Here is a 15,535-nt window from a genome sequence, read left to right as displayed (position 1 = left end):
CTTCCAAATGTGCTGCCTTTTCGATGACGGTGCTTCCAAATGTGCTGCCTTTTCGTTGGCGGTGCTTCCTATTGTTTTTCCTTTTTTGATGATGCTTCCAAATGTGCTTCCTTTTTTGATGGTGCTTCTATTTTTTTAATGTTGTTTTGACTCTAGTATTTTAGTAAATTGTTCTTGATTTGACTAGCGTATTATTCCATCCGGTGCATGTATATAAACGAGTCCTAGACAGCAGGACGCTCAGTTTGTTACTGCCGTCGACGGTGTACGGATCACCTAGTTTGTTTCTTCTGGTGCATAAGTCGTGTAATTGCCTGTTCTTGAGACTTCGATGGCATCTTTACCGACTTTAACGTCGAACTCGATGGACGTTGTACCATCGTCTACGGGAACCATGACGTCAGCGCCGACGATGTTGGAGCAGATCCCGTTGGCAACGCCTCTGACAACACTAAAGGAGACTTCGATATGTGCTGTTCCACCATCAGCTGAAGTTTCATCAGCATTGAATACTTCAATTAATGAAGAGCGTACTTCGCATCAGTGCAAATACTGTGGTGCATCATTTACTATCACCTCAAATGCTCGCAGACATGAAAGAAGCGGTTGTTCTAATAATGTTCAAAGAATACAATTTCAGTGCAATAAGTGCAATAAACTAATTTCACGTCTCGATAGCTTACATCGTCATTATAAAAAATGCTCCGAGACCTATAATGAACATGGTTATTGATTTGACTCATGTGTTGTACCGGCTAATGAGACTATATAAGTGATATGAACTTCAGTCCGTCTCTGGCTGCGGTGATGACCGGATCGGATAGACATTTAAAGTCATGTAAAAGGCTTAGTCCGTACAATAAGAAGACTGTTTGAATCGAGGAATCCAAAAGGCTTTAGTAATTTGTCTGTGTATTTTTTTGTACTTGTAGTAGTGTAGTATGTATGTAATAAAAGTTTTTTTAAAGGAACTTGTGGTGTATTTTATTTTCTCAAACCTGCCACTTTATTGGTACTTTTTTTAAAATATTAAAGTTGTTTTGTATCGGCCAGGGATCGAACCAAGGACATTAGTCGATCCAATCAATCATTATATGGATTACAAATTTATTTAATGAATTATTTTCCCGAATCTCTAGCATTACAATTACGAATTTCCAATATGGTGGTCTTGATGTCTGATAGGATGATGGTAGTAGATGATTTAAAGTCTCTTTAAGAATGTTGAACATGGTTTATTGGAATTATTATTTTTTTCATAAAATTAAATGTTTTGCATCATTCAGGGATCGAACCAAGGACTGGAGCGGATCGAATCAATATGTAAGTTAATGAGTGATTTATTTAATGAATTTTGGAATTTTTCCCGCTTGTCTAGCTACATTATTACATGATTTCAAGATGGCGGCCGAATTTCAAGATGGCGGGGGGGGGGGGCACCTCCGTAATAAATGATTACTGCACTGTAGCGGGTTAGAATAAAATTATCCACATGGAAATGTACTCTATAATACAAGTACACACACAAGATGGCGTACTCCAGCAGGTGGTAGCTCCTGGTAGCCTGTACTGAACATAAAATTTCGGATCCATGATGGTCGACAAGGAAAAAGTCAAATTTCAAGGACAAAGTCTAATTTCAAGGTTAAGGTCAAATTTCAAGGTCAGGGTCAAATTTCAAGGTCAAATTTCAAGGTCAAGGTCAAATTTCAAGGTCAAGGTCAAATTTCAAGGTCAAGGTCAAATTTCAAGGTCAAGGTCAAATTTCAAGGTCAAGGTAAAATTTCAAGGTCAAGGTCAGATTTCAAGGTCAAGGTCAAATTTCAAGGTCAAGGTCAAATTTCAAGGTCAAGGTCAAATTTCAAGGTCAAATTTCAATGTCAAGGTGTAAGGTGTGAACAGATAATTATACTAACATGGTATCAGCACACTCTAGCGGACGAAAATAAGATGGTGATCTCCAGCGGACGAAGAAAAGATGGCGGACATGTCATACTAGGTGATGATATATATGCTTTGAAAAAAAAGTGGTAGGAGTCAGTCTGCCTGCATCCACCATTGAGGAAGGAGCCTGTCGCCATTTTTAGTTTTTTTTGCACTCACCGGGTTCGAACCGAGGACGATGATCGATATATTCAATCAGAATTCGAATAAGTTAATTTTTGATGAATTTTGGTATTTTTTTCATTAAAATCGGATAATAATTAAAGATTTTCAAGATGGCGTCCAAATTTCAAGATGGCGACCGTAACGAAAATTGCAGCATTAATAGGATCCAATATGTCGGAAAACACAACGTCGGAATGTTCGAGAACACACACAATGACGTCATCCAAAATGGCAGATCCAAGATGGCGGATCCAAAATGGCCGCCGTGATCTACTTGTCCCGTTACGTTATGTCGCGTTACGCTGTGTCCCGTTACGCTTATCCAAGATGGCCGCCGTGATGTCACAATCCAAGATGGCCGCCGTGACGTCAGAATCTAAGATGGCGGACCGACAATCTTCAATCCACTACCTGATACCTGCGCTCGGCGCCCCTATTATATACTACTTACCAGCGGTGCCCATTTCCCAAACTTACACTTGTTTGTTTGTTTGTTTGCGAATACCGGTGACTAAGGACTGGAAAACCTCGCAGGTTCACTGATGAAGCTGTCTACAAACATACGTACATCGGAACAACATCGGCAGACGGTTGTGCAGACTATTGGTACAGGCATGCACTTTTCGCGAAACGATTCCGAGACTAGCTGAAAGTTAAAACACTGTAGCACTGTCTGTGTTTCGTGATTGGGTGAGTCTCTTTCAGGTACATGTCTAATGTCAGTACAACATATGACTAGGGACACCTGTATTTCACGAATAGATTTCGTGTCAAGGTATGTCATAAAACACTGTAGCTTTTTCTTAGAGTAATGGCGAATCGTGTGCGTGCAGCAGTACGGTATCCACATTCCCATTGGCCCCGTCAAGTGCGGGAAAACACCTCTCGCCGACCACATATAATAACTACAAGAAAAAACTACGGTGTTTTGCGATGTACCTAGACACGAAATGTATTCGCGAAATACAGGTGTCCCTACCTATCACAGTAATTCAATACGGTAGCAAACGCGTCCTGAGTGGCTCGGTCAAACAAGGCAAATACTTCTCCCGCAGACGGCCGCCAATCACAAGGAGGAAACCGCTGGTGTGGGCACCCCTTGTTGCAGTCTAATAGGTGCTCAGATTTTTTTTTCGCGAAAAATGCCTGAGACTAACTATTGGTAATACTTTCGTGAAATGACAAATTTTAAGACACGTTACTTGATACAGGCTATAAACAAGTTGGCGTCTTTTTATCGTAAGGACAAAAACGGATATTTTCGGACACCTCTCCGATATATTAACTCCTACCGCCCTTCCCCTTTTTTGCCTTTTCCCAATCAAAATATTTTTAGCGCGTTTATTTTTTCAATCCGTGTAGCCGTCACCTTAACTTGGAACGTTTGACGGGGAAAGCGAGGGAAAAAAAATAAACACCGCACTTGTAAAGCTGGCATGTTGGATAGCATCGGGCCTAACATTAGCTCGTGTAAACACGCCGTCGCTCCGTATTATGGATGGCGTTTGTGAAGGAGCAGCGTTAGCCCGTATCTAAGAATTGCAGACGCGATTATCTCGTCGGGGGATTCGTTTGGTCGCAGGGTGGACTTGAAACACGCATATGCATCTGCTTCACGTTGATAGAGACCGGAAAAATTCGCGGGTTCATTTCGTGATATGCTAAAATTCAAATATTTATACCGTTGTGCTGCTTCTGCTATTGGTTCACTGTTAATATGTAGGACTCTTGGCCAATTAGAGACAATCAATAAAAAAAAGTATCCAATCACAAGTTACCCTCTTGAGATTCCTCAAAATTCAACACCTAATGAATAGGCTCCGTTTGTACAAGTAGACAGAGGATCATTGAGTCTATCCTGGAGGTCATTTTACTCGCGAATTTTTCCAGTCTCTACACGTTGATGGTTGGACTACAGTGCTATTGACAGGCTTTGACGATCCTGAGCCAATTATAAAAAAGAAAAGAATAATAAGTGGTTACCCAATGATGTGTGAATCGCCAGAGGATGTGAACATTTTATCGAACAATGAGCACACTAAAAATAAACTCGATTATACACTCCTGGTGAGGGGTTCCTCATTATTGGTCTACAGTACTCCGCACAAAACTGCGAGCCAATAGCAGACGCAGCACAATTGTATCAGTGTTTCAATTCCAACCTAATGAATCGGCAGAAATTTTGGTCTCTAATTACTCTTGACACTCAACACACTAACATATAAGTAGGGGCATGCATTTTTTTGCGAAATAATCTGACTGCTTATTAGACTGCAAAAAGGTATACCCTCTCTAGCGATTGTTCCCTTGTGATTGGCGGCCGTTTGCGAGAGAAGCCATCGCCATGTTTGGCCGGGCCATTCAGTAAGTATTTGCTTCCGCACTGGAGGGCTGTGATTGGTGCGCCGACAGTAGACGTGCACCTGGAATAAACCCAGCCAACCAAGAGACACAGACAGTGATACAGAGTTTTGACACACAGCTGGTCTGGAAATCGTTTCGCGAAAATTGCATGGCCCTACATATAAGGCATACAGCAGTATAGCCTTAGGCGATGCGCTTGCCAAGCGGTTGAACTTAAAGTGTTTTAACAGTTCACATTCCATCATACAAAAAAAAAGTCACTGATATTTTGCAAAGTTTGGTTTCCAAATTTTTTGGGGGAGGGGGTATATGTCCCCTCTTATATACCCTCCCTTATTCCTTTCTAGCTGCGTCCGCCAATGTTGTGGCTTTTTACAGTTGGAAACACTGTCCGCGCGGCTGATCAGCCAGCGACTGTAGATTGGCGTGAGAGCGCGCATGAATGGCTTTGTGGAAAGGAGGGGAAGGGAAGGGGAAGGAGAGGGGGTCAACAGGGTCGAGGAGAAACTTAAATGTATTCCCCGCTGACCGAGATAACGAGGGCTGGCTTTCGGGAGAGCCGTTTGCGGAACGGCCCTATTCGCAGAATATCGTTGCGATCCGGGAGCAAAAATTCTTTTGTTCACTGTTGAAAAAATTTTCAATCCCATCTCGTAGTTTCCACTTTTCCGTTCATTCTTGAGCCAATGTCTAGAGACCGGAAAAATTTGCAGATTCATTCGGCGATAGGCTAGAATTCAAATACATGTACGTCTCAGATGATTTTGCTATTCGCTTACTGTTCATCTGGACGAATCTCAACCAGTTATAAAACCTCAACCAAAGAAGGATCGAATCACAGACAAACCAGCCGAGACGACTTACAAGTCGGCAGCCAATGAACTTGCGTTATTTGCCCGAGTGTACAGGGGAAAGTGCAGTCTATCCTGAAGGCCATCAAAACTGCGAAATTTTCCGGCCCTTACCAATGTCTGTTGTTCATTGGCAGTTGATTAGTGAGATGCCATAAGAGGGAAGCATTCTAAATTATTTTGCTTGGCTATTTGACTTTAGGGAATAGAATTTAATTTATTATACATTAACGGTTAATTTTTTTATAATATACTTGATGATTTCAATACGTTTTTAGTTAATGGTTACATACTTGAAAAATTCGGGGATTAAAATGAGCTTTAGAATGGACTACAAAATACTATAACTCGGGCGAATACCACCTCATTTGCTAATCACTTGCGACACCTTTTCACTGAGATACTTGCGATTCGATACTGCTCTTTTTCAGTGTTTTTTACTGGCTCAGAGTACATGAGATAAGTTGAGTACCAATCGTAGAAGCAGTTTTTCAATTATAGCCTATAACGAAACGAATCCGCTAATTTTTCCTGGTGTCTAGAATGGTTTTTTAAACTTTTAAAGACTGATGAAATTTCAACCCTAGAGAAATAAGTTAAAACTATAAATAATGTGTTATAACGGTTATATGTGGGTACTGTAGAACAGGTGTTGATTTTAAGGAATGTTTTCAAAAAACATCTATAAAATGTTTTCTAACATTTTTACGGTTTTATTTATTGAATGAACAAAAACATATTATTCAATTTAGAACCCCTGTCTATCATTACCACCCTAGTATTTTCATTATGTGATGCTGGTTTTTTTGTTTTGGGTTAGTCAAATAAGAGCTCCATTTCTGAGCCTTGTTCACACGTCAAAACCTCATAAATGTCAGCCAGGCGTCAACGAAATACGCCTCGTCGCTAGGCAACTGCCTTTTTTTTGTAAGCCTCTCGAAGCTATTCAAGTGGAACGCATCGGGTTTCGTCTGCTTTCTGGTCCGTCGATTGGTTTGCTTCTTCGATTATTGTCGACGTGCCTTTTACCGCGCCTGTGAGATTTAAGCGAATCGAGGAAAGAGATTGCGTTGCGATTTCATTGGTCTGTATCCGAATCCCAGTCAGATTGTGGATTAGAAATTATATGATCGCTGTCGTATCTTACGCCGAATTTCATTTCGGGAGGAGATTTGGGAGGTAGAGCCACTTTTTCCCGCTGTTCACTTTCAGATTCTTTCCGTTTGTTGGTCGGAATCAGGGCCCCGTTCCGGTGCTTTTATTTTTTATTTATTTTCATTTGTCTTGTGTTCTGTTAAAATTATCGACACTAATGGGGAAAGAAAAATTATTATATTTTTGTTATCTTGTAATATAATGTGCTGGTCAATCCCGATTTAATGATTTCGTAACAGAAAAAAATAAATATTTAATTGCCACGTATAATGTCGCGATTCCACCGGAACTTTGATCGTAAACATTTATAAAACTGACCCGAGGATCATTTATCAGGAAATAATATGAAAATAGTCTAAAATAAGTTAGAAAAACCATAGGTAAAATTTAAGTTAAGTTTGGGTTAGTAATGTGGTTTGAAAGAGTTAATGTTTCAATTTATTTTGGGTTGGGGAAGGGGGATCCTACATATAATAACCAAGTCTGGTTGAGAATAATTGAGTGTGTATGTGCAATATTTGCCATGTATTTGAAGTCGAAGTGAGATCGATAATAATTAAAAAAATATATATTATAATGAAGATTAACGCCAATTACCTGCTGATGTCTTGTCAGCGTCTTTGTTTATGTTTACCAATGCTCGCTTTATGATGACAGTTTTTTTTTAAATTCTTCCAAGGGAGTTCATTTAAACTATCAAACAAACTCCTAACATTAACCTTTACACATATACTGTTTATTTTGCCAAGCAATTTTTAACCAGTGGCATTTCGCTAAAGTGTGCTAGTGTGTGTTGAAACGACTTAAACGGATTTTGCATGTGGTTTTTAAAATAAGAATATTATAAATAAAACTTCCGGATATTTGTAAGGAATGCCGTGTGTATTAATTTTCTAGTTTTCCATCACTGGGAATAAATTACAGATGTTTTAAAAGTTATTGCAAGACAAGCTATTATAAATAGTTCACCATTTTCATTCAGTTTTTTGATTAAGTATTTTTAATTTGAAAAGAGAAAGATATTTAAAAGTTGGACGTACTCAATTTAGTAATAAATAGTGTGAAAATTTTCAAACATTTTGAAGATACTTAGCCAGATTTATTTTCGGAAAAAAAAAAAAAAATTGAAAGCCACACTTCTTCCAATATTACTCCTCACACTCTGTTGTTAATTTTGAGGCGTAAATTTTACGTTGTGACAGGGCCTTTATTAAAATTTAGACATTAACATTCTGTAGTGCGTTGTAAAGAACAGTTATGGTTGGCGAACGACTCAGAACTATTATCGCGCGTGTTTTCGAACCAAAGCAGACCAAAGAAAGATCAAAACACATGATCCAGTATAGTTTCCAGTTCGAGAGATTGTCGTAATATTTCCATACGCGGAGGACTGGTTCCTGAAGAATTATCGCTCTCGTAAACCGTTCACAGCATCTCCGCAAAAGGATGTCAGAAGTTAGTCTGCGCTAACCCGCTTCTAATTAACAAGACGCTATGACTATGAGGTATCGAGTTGGGAGAAAATGTAGAGCGTAGTTTGTACAGTTACACTCCAAACATGATTAACAGAGACCGGGAAAAAAAATTCGCGGATTCATTTCGCGATTGGATGGAATCCAAACTCTTTCACCTTCATGCTGCTTCAGTGATTGGACCACAGTTTACTTGAAGGACTTTGGGCCAATGAAAAACCGTCAGCAAAAAAATATCCTCCCTGTTAATAGGTATCACTAGTTAGTAGCCAATGAGCAGTGCAATTTTTCCCGAGAACATATAGGTAGAGACCGGAAAAAATCGCGGTTTCATTTCGCGGTAGGCTAAAATTCAAATACATGTACCTCTAAGCTGCTTTACCTATTGGCTGAGTGTTTTATCTGGACGACTCCGGGCCATGAGGAACCCTCAACCAAAGAAGCATCGAATCACAGGCAAACCTGTTGAGACGACCCACAAGTAAGCAGCCAATGAACTGGCTTTATTTTCCCGAGTATACATAAAACTTTGTGGTCTATCCTGAAGGTCATCGATACCGCGATTTTTTCCAGTTCCTACATATAGGATTGTAGAGGTAATTGAAACCGCCTATATTTCCAGTCCCTGTGATTAAGTTTCTTTCTGTCACCATGTGAAATTACGTAAAGAGTCTGAGGGCGGTATTCCAAAACATTCGGGTAAGGTAGTGAATAAGCACCGCCTTGTTGTGACACAACTGTAACCTAACTCGCAGACCGTATTCCAGAACGTGTTCAAACCCCATATCCGCGTAAGGTAACGGAAAAAATCAACAGTTTTTAATAAATTGTGCCCTGCGCGAGGCTAGAAATTGATTTCAATGCATTCTAGCGGGCGTTTGGCAACCATCGGTACATTTTCTACAACAAAAATATCCTACAGATAGCAGCACTATCGTGCGAAATTAAACTGTGTAATTTTTAATTTTCTCAATAATATTGCATAGTAATCTGAATTACGTGTACGTTTGTTTTGTCGAATCGTAACAGGTCACTCAATGTCTTCCCCTTCTCCCTACTCACCAGGCCTTCGAGATATCCGCCCGCGGACTGCATCTGGAGAAGTTAAAACCGGCGCTAATGAGCTGCACATCCTGCAGGAGAGTCGGAGCCACTGCCAGGTTGTAATTAGGGCCGCGAGCGAGCGAGCGAGAGATCCTGTTCGATTGCGAGAGCGATGACGTCACGGTCACGTGATGCGATCTGCGCAAACCCGGCGGGCGGCCGGCCGGCTTGCACCAGTGCGCAGCCACGCGCCGTAACGGAACAGAACAACTCACGTGAAATTACAGTGCAGTACACTGCATGACGTAGAGACCTGCAAAATTCGCGGATTCATTTCGTGATATGCTACAATTCAAATAATTATACCTTAGCGCTGCTTCTGCAATTGGTTCACTGTTAATCTGGAGTAATGAGGGCCAATTAGAGACCCTCGCTCAAAGAAGTGTCGAATCACAGACACTCGGTCGAGACGACTCACAAGTCAGCAGCCAATGAACAGGTGGCATTTGCCCGAGTGTGTAGAGTGTATTAGAGTCTATCCTGGAGGTCATTGAATCCGCGAATTTTGCAGGTCTCTATGCATGAGCTACGGTTTTTATTTCCGTTCACGGCGGGTTGGTTCTTAGGTAACGAGTGTCACTTCCCTCCCCCTCCTTTGGCCCTCCACTCCTCTTTTGAGCCTCCAAACTCCCCTTTATTCTGTCCGGTAGTGCGCATGCTCCCCCTCCTCTCCATCTTCAGGAACTATTTTCCTTCTGCGGATGTATTTCTTCTTTAAACCTTACACACTATGTTTTTTAACTCGGCTCGTTCTTGTGCGTTTAGTTTTGAGGCTGACAGTAAGCTACCGGGAGTGCTGTGGAGATTATCATGGACAAGTAGAAACATTCACTGCTGATCTGGTGCTCCTATCGTAAGGAGCGAAACGACGTACATGCCTGATAATGTTTAACACTCAGTTCAGTATGTCATTGTTAGAAACCTGTAAAATTCGCGATTTCAAATCCCTAAAGAATAGACTCCATGATCCTCTATGCACTCGTCAAAATTACATCTGCTGATTGGTTACCGACTCGTAACACCTGTTGACTGGAATGATCGTGATTCGCTCATTCTTCTGTTAAAGATTTTTCATTGGCCCAGAGTCCTTCAGATAAACTGTGGCCCAATCACTGAAGCAAAATAATGTCAAAAGTATTTGGACTCTATCCTATCGCGAAATGAATCCCCGAATTTTACAGGTCTCTAGTCATTGTTTAACTCCTCAGCAGGTTGAAGTTTCCTCTGACGGATTTACGTTCTTTGTTTATACGATCATTGTAAGCTTCAACAGATATTTTTGTAAATCTGTACATTTACAACCGTGTCACACTGCCAATATAGTGTTCGCAGTAACACTGGGTTATTGCGAGGGCATTTTTGTTCTTTGTGTTGTCCCAGTACCTCTAATAGTTCAAGTTTTTCGAAAACGTTCCCTGAATAGCTTTTCAGTATTAACTGCGTTCATTAATAAGCATTATCAAACCAAATAAAGTCCAATGATTGGATATTCGAATATATTTTCGATTTTCGTAAGAAATACCCTGTGTTATTCCGAAATACGTATTTCATATAAGCAAAAATAACCATAACCATGTGTTATACAAAGTTACAATATCTTTCTTGTAGTATTGCAAACTATTACTTGGCAACGGATTTTCATAGTAATCTTTGGTAAAAGTACAGAAAGTTTTTTTTTTGTGTGTGAAAGTTTTTTAGACGTTAATTTTACGAAGATCCCTGGATAATACGTAACCAGCGTAACCCCTCCCCGCACCCCTTCGGTAAAGCCGATCACCAAAATTTTGGGGCCTCGCAAAAGTAAATGGCCCAGTCTAGTGACCGCCTCTGCTACCAACTCGAGACATTTGTAAACTGGGATGCACGTGGTTCGATTCTTCTTTTGTTGATGACGGTTACTCGTTGGCTCAAGAGTAATTTGGATCAACCGAGGCCCAATCACAGAAGCAGATTTTTTTTGGTTTAGATTAAAGGTTGGTGTTATAATACTTGGAAAAGCTCTTCAGGGATCCGGTTTACAAATTGACTTTTTTTTAACTGTTGGAGGTGCTGGCGACAGCACAAAGCATAAACGTCCGGGTAAGATTCGGAAAAGAAAATGTTACCGCGAACACTATTTCGTTGAGTGATAACAGATGTTCTCATGTAAATGTTAAAAAAAAAATCACAAACGTCTGTGATTTCACGTGAATATTTCTGATCCATTTGCGCACGCGTTTTGTGCGGCGGCGTCGGGAAACAAGGCGTGTGTATTTTCCTTGGATTCTTGGAGATAATTTTTGAGAGTGTGCTTCGGGTCCGATCTGACGTTTGTCTGGAGTCTCCTCCTGCAGGGTTGGGGAGGGGTTGAAAAGGGCTTGTTGAGGGGGGGGGGGGGGAGGAAGCCAACTGGGACGAGCGGAACCTCACACGCTGACCCAGCGCGGAACAGGTTTCCATGTACGGATGACCCCCGAAACACAGCGGGGCCGCTCACTTCTGTCCGACGGCATTCGCTTGTTCCTCCCCCCCCCACCTCATACATCACGAGATGAACACACGCTGTTTCCCTCGCGCCGCGGCCATGCATCCCACACAAACGCTGCGCGCAAAAAAAAAAAAAAAAAAAAGGAACAGAAATATCCACGCGACATCACAGATATTTGCAATAATTTTTTTTTTTTTTACATTTACATGAGAAAACAACCGTTATGACTACGAAACAGTTTTCGCGGTGATACTGGGCTCGGATTCTTACACCAGGCATTTATGCTCTGTGCTGTTCCCGGTTACCTCCTCCAATAGTTGAAAAGAGTTATTTGTAAACTGGTTCCCCTGAATAGCTTTCCAGTAATTAACAGGCTACCATTAATAAGAAGCATAATTAAAAAAAAAAATTAAGTCCAATTTATCTTTTTGCATTGTTTGAAAAAAAAATCATGTATGCTGTAACTCCCATAATATGGAAAATATCACATCCGTTTGAAAGTATAACTCGTAGGAGTAATACCAAAATATTGTTTCTGAATAAGTTTTTAATACGACCAACCATAACAGCAAGGGGTTGGAAAAACAAGGGTTGGAGAACAAAAAAGAAAATAATAAAACTCCCTTCCTAGGCACAACATTGAATTCGTAAAAATTACGTATTTGTCTTATAATTTTTATCTAAAACTTTTGTCTGAAACCAAATTTTTTATTAGACGAACCATTGCTGCAAGGGGTTGAAAGAATGAGAGGTAAAATTAAAAAAAAAATCATAACTTCCTTAGTATGTACTACCTACACTATCAAATCCGTTCGAATTGTTTGTAAATTTTATAATTTTTATCTAAAAATTTTGTCTGGACAATTTTTGATAATAGCTACAAATCATTATTGCAAGGTGTTGGAAAAACCTGGGGTTTGAATGAGAAAACTAATAAAACTTCCTTAGCCGGTACACTATGGAATCCATTCTTATTTTTGTTTAACTGACTAAATATTCACTAAAACTATTCTTAAAATAATTTTTGTTTACTTAACCATTACTGCAAGGTGTGAAAATATAAAGGTTTGAAAGTAAAAAAAATCAGTATTTTTTTAAAAATGTATATTCTATCAAACTGTTTTTGATGAAACTACTTACTACCGTAAAACATTGGTAGAAAATTTAAAAGAATTCAAAACTTTATTAGTATCAAATTCGTTTGAATTTATTTTAAACCATGTTAATATTATCTTAAACCTTGGTGGAAAGAAAATTTTTATACGACCACGTCATTGGTGCAAGGGATGAAAAATAGTGTTTGAAGGTAAAAATATTTAATAATTACCTTAGTGGGTATATAATATGAAATTCGTTCTAAGCTATTCAATGCTGCGTTGTAAACTATAGAATGCTGGATACATTGATTTTAAAATATTAGTAATATTTTCGCTGCATGGAAAATGGGCAAATATTTGATCGGTCCTTTTATAATATTGGAGAACATAAACATGTTATGTACATCAAGTTCTTAAAATTTTCCAGAAGTTTATAGAAGTTTAAAAAAAAATGTATTTCGAAAGCTACCTACGCCTGTAGGCTGTACCGAAAGGGACTTTTTATTTATTATTAGAGCTTTACATCTTGTGGATGGCGAAGTCGCTAGAAGCGATCACAGACCGATAAGACATTGCAAGGCATTTGGTAAAGGATTTTGGCCACGGCAAATAGTGAGGGACCATTAAATTGAGTGCACGATTTCGGTAAACCATTGAAATATTTGGACAGGATATTAGGAACTTGTCCTCCAAAATAGAGTCCATTATGTTGTCTCAATGCATGGCTGTACTTAAGCACAACTCTTTTGAGAGTGAAACAGTATCCACCCCAATTACAACGAGGGGGGAAAAAATGCAAAATGATTCATGAGGGAAGGAATGAAAGCATTCATTCGGCGAAGTCCGTGCGATGACAACAGGATGATTGCAAATCAGTGAGTGTCCAAATATTTCTGTAATCATAGTTCCCAACTGAACACATGCAATGATGTAGTTACGACCGCGAAATTCACGAACGATCTAGTCGCGCCAGAGCAAGAGTACCAAATGCAAGATAAATAAAATCTCCACTTGAGTAAGGTCGAAACAACGTTTGACTGACCCATGAGTCAGGAGACCCCAAGTACCTTTTTTCGTCATGAAGCAATAACTCAAAGATAGTGCGGAATGTATAATGGGATGAGTAGAAATCACTATAATAGATAGGGACGGGAAAAATTCGCTTTTTCATCGACCTCTAGAATATACTCCACAGTCATGTACATACTCGGCAAAATGCTACATTTTCATTGGCTATAGACTTATGGTACGTCTCCACCGGGTGGTCTCTGAGTCATCACTTCCCTAGTCTAAGGTTTCTCATTGTCCGAGAGAGAGAGAAAGAGAGAGAGAGAGATAGAGAGAGATAGAGAGAGAGAGTCCTCCACATCAACGGCAAGCCAATAGCAGAGGCAGCATTATGGTATGAGTATTTCAATCTAAGCATATCGCGAAAAGAATCCATGAAGTTTTCTGGTCTCTGATTATAGGGCATACGTGTTTTCTACAACTGGTGGATTTGTTCATTACTGAAACAGAAGATCTGGGTAGAACCGAGAGTCACTTCCAAAGAAGTCCACCAAACAGGACGTTGTTGAAGTGGGTGTGGACTGATGCCTTTGGCAACACTATCGCACAGAAGGATCATTCTGGTCATATAGTCGATGTTGGTCCATGCGTAATGGACGTAAAAAGCACCAATGCACGCTTCCAACCCGTTAAAAGAACCCCGGCAGTCGGCTGTGTGGGAAGTCGCTCGCGCCGGTTTCTGGCAGCTATCTGCCGCCACTGTTCTCCCCCTTTCCCCCTCCCTTCCCGCTATTTTTAGCCAGTGATGTACCGCTGCTTATAATGGGCCGCAGAGCTTTCAGGCTCCTCACCATAACTTCATCTCAGCATTCACCCCCCAGCAATTGGTTCTACGCTTCTGTAAATCGCTGCCTAAGAGGGATTTCCACTTCCTTCTTTTTTTTTTCCTCCTTAAGTGACATTGTTCCTGTACTCTTAACCTCAATCAGAATAAAACCACAATTGCGTGACAGTGTTTCAAAACTTTATTTCACGAAATAAGTCTTTCGGAGCTCGTGGTAAAGTTTTCAGACACCTAAATTTGCATTGCAGGGAAGTCGGCACTTGATCTCGTTCAGCCCATTTCATGATATCCCGAAAATCGTTCCACACCGAAACTGAGATGGTTTTACAACAGATTATGGCAGATTTCTGGGCCAATAATTATAATTTTTGATGTGTATTTTTTTAAATTCTAATGGCCTAATGATGTTCAGATTTATAAAATTAACACGAATGCAGAAATGTATAGCCACATAGGATTATGTCTTAGATAACCTGTATCATGCTATGCACATAAACTAATAATTAATTTTTGTGTAGTAAACAATACACCATTTTTATTTTGGCTACTGCTGTTTTTTTAACCTCTGCTGTCCACTCCTCGAACAGTTTATTCCGGCTGAATTATAAGAAAATGAACTTGAAAGATTGTTTTAAAATTCAAGCATGAGATAAGCTAGTACATCAGTGTTTTGACCAACACTCCTCGACACACACTCAAGGTGTATCCCAGCTGTGCATTTCATAGACGTGGTGGTATCTGGTATGGTTTTATGTACTTTATTGTTTCGTTTTATCTTTTAAGGAAATTTTTGGATGTGTGACTTTATCTTTCGAGAGGACTTTTAAAGTCTGAAGTTTCACTTCTAAAGTGTGTGGTAGATAATGATACTTATTTTTTTTCTTCATAAAATTTAAACATCAATTTTGAAAGAAAATGATTCTAAACAACCAAATCTTTCATTTTTCTTACTTTTCTGAGAAAATAGATATGGTATACCTCAGTAAATATCATTTTAGTTGCGAAAATCAGAAACGTATATACATTGACTCCTACTAACTCTCAGATGTGTGGTATAACATTAG

General features: G+C 39.7%; 1 protein-coding gene across 3 annotated transcripts in view; it reads left to right on the top strand.

The window, feature by feature from the left end:
- Nucleotides 1-15,535, top strand: part of LOC134538266 (titin) — a 381,555-nt gene that overhangs the window by 182,751 nt on the left and 183,269 nt on the right. The window lies entirely within an intron of this gene.

Source organism: Bacillus rossius, chromosome 13 (assembly GCF_032445375.1).
Source record: "Bacillus rossius redtenbacheri isolate Brsri chromosome 13, Brsri_v3, whole genome shotgun sequence".
Taxonomy (NCBI): Eukaryota; Metazoa; Arthropoda; class Insecta; order Phasmatodea; family Bacillidae; genus Bacillus; species Bacillus rossius.
The sequence above is the reverse complement of the archived record's forward strand: the minus strand, read 5'-3'. Positions and strand labels throughout refer to the sequence as shown.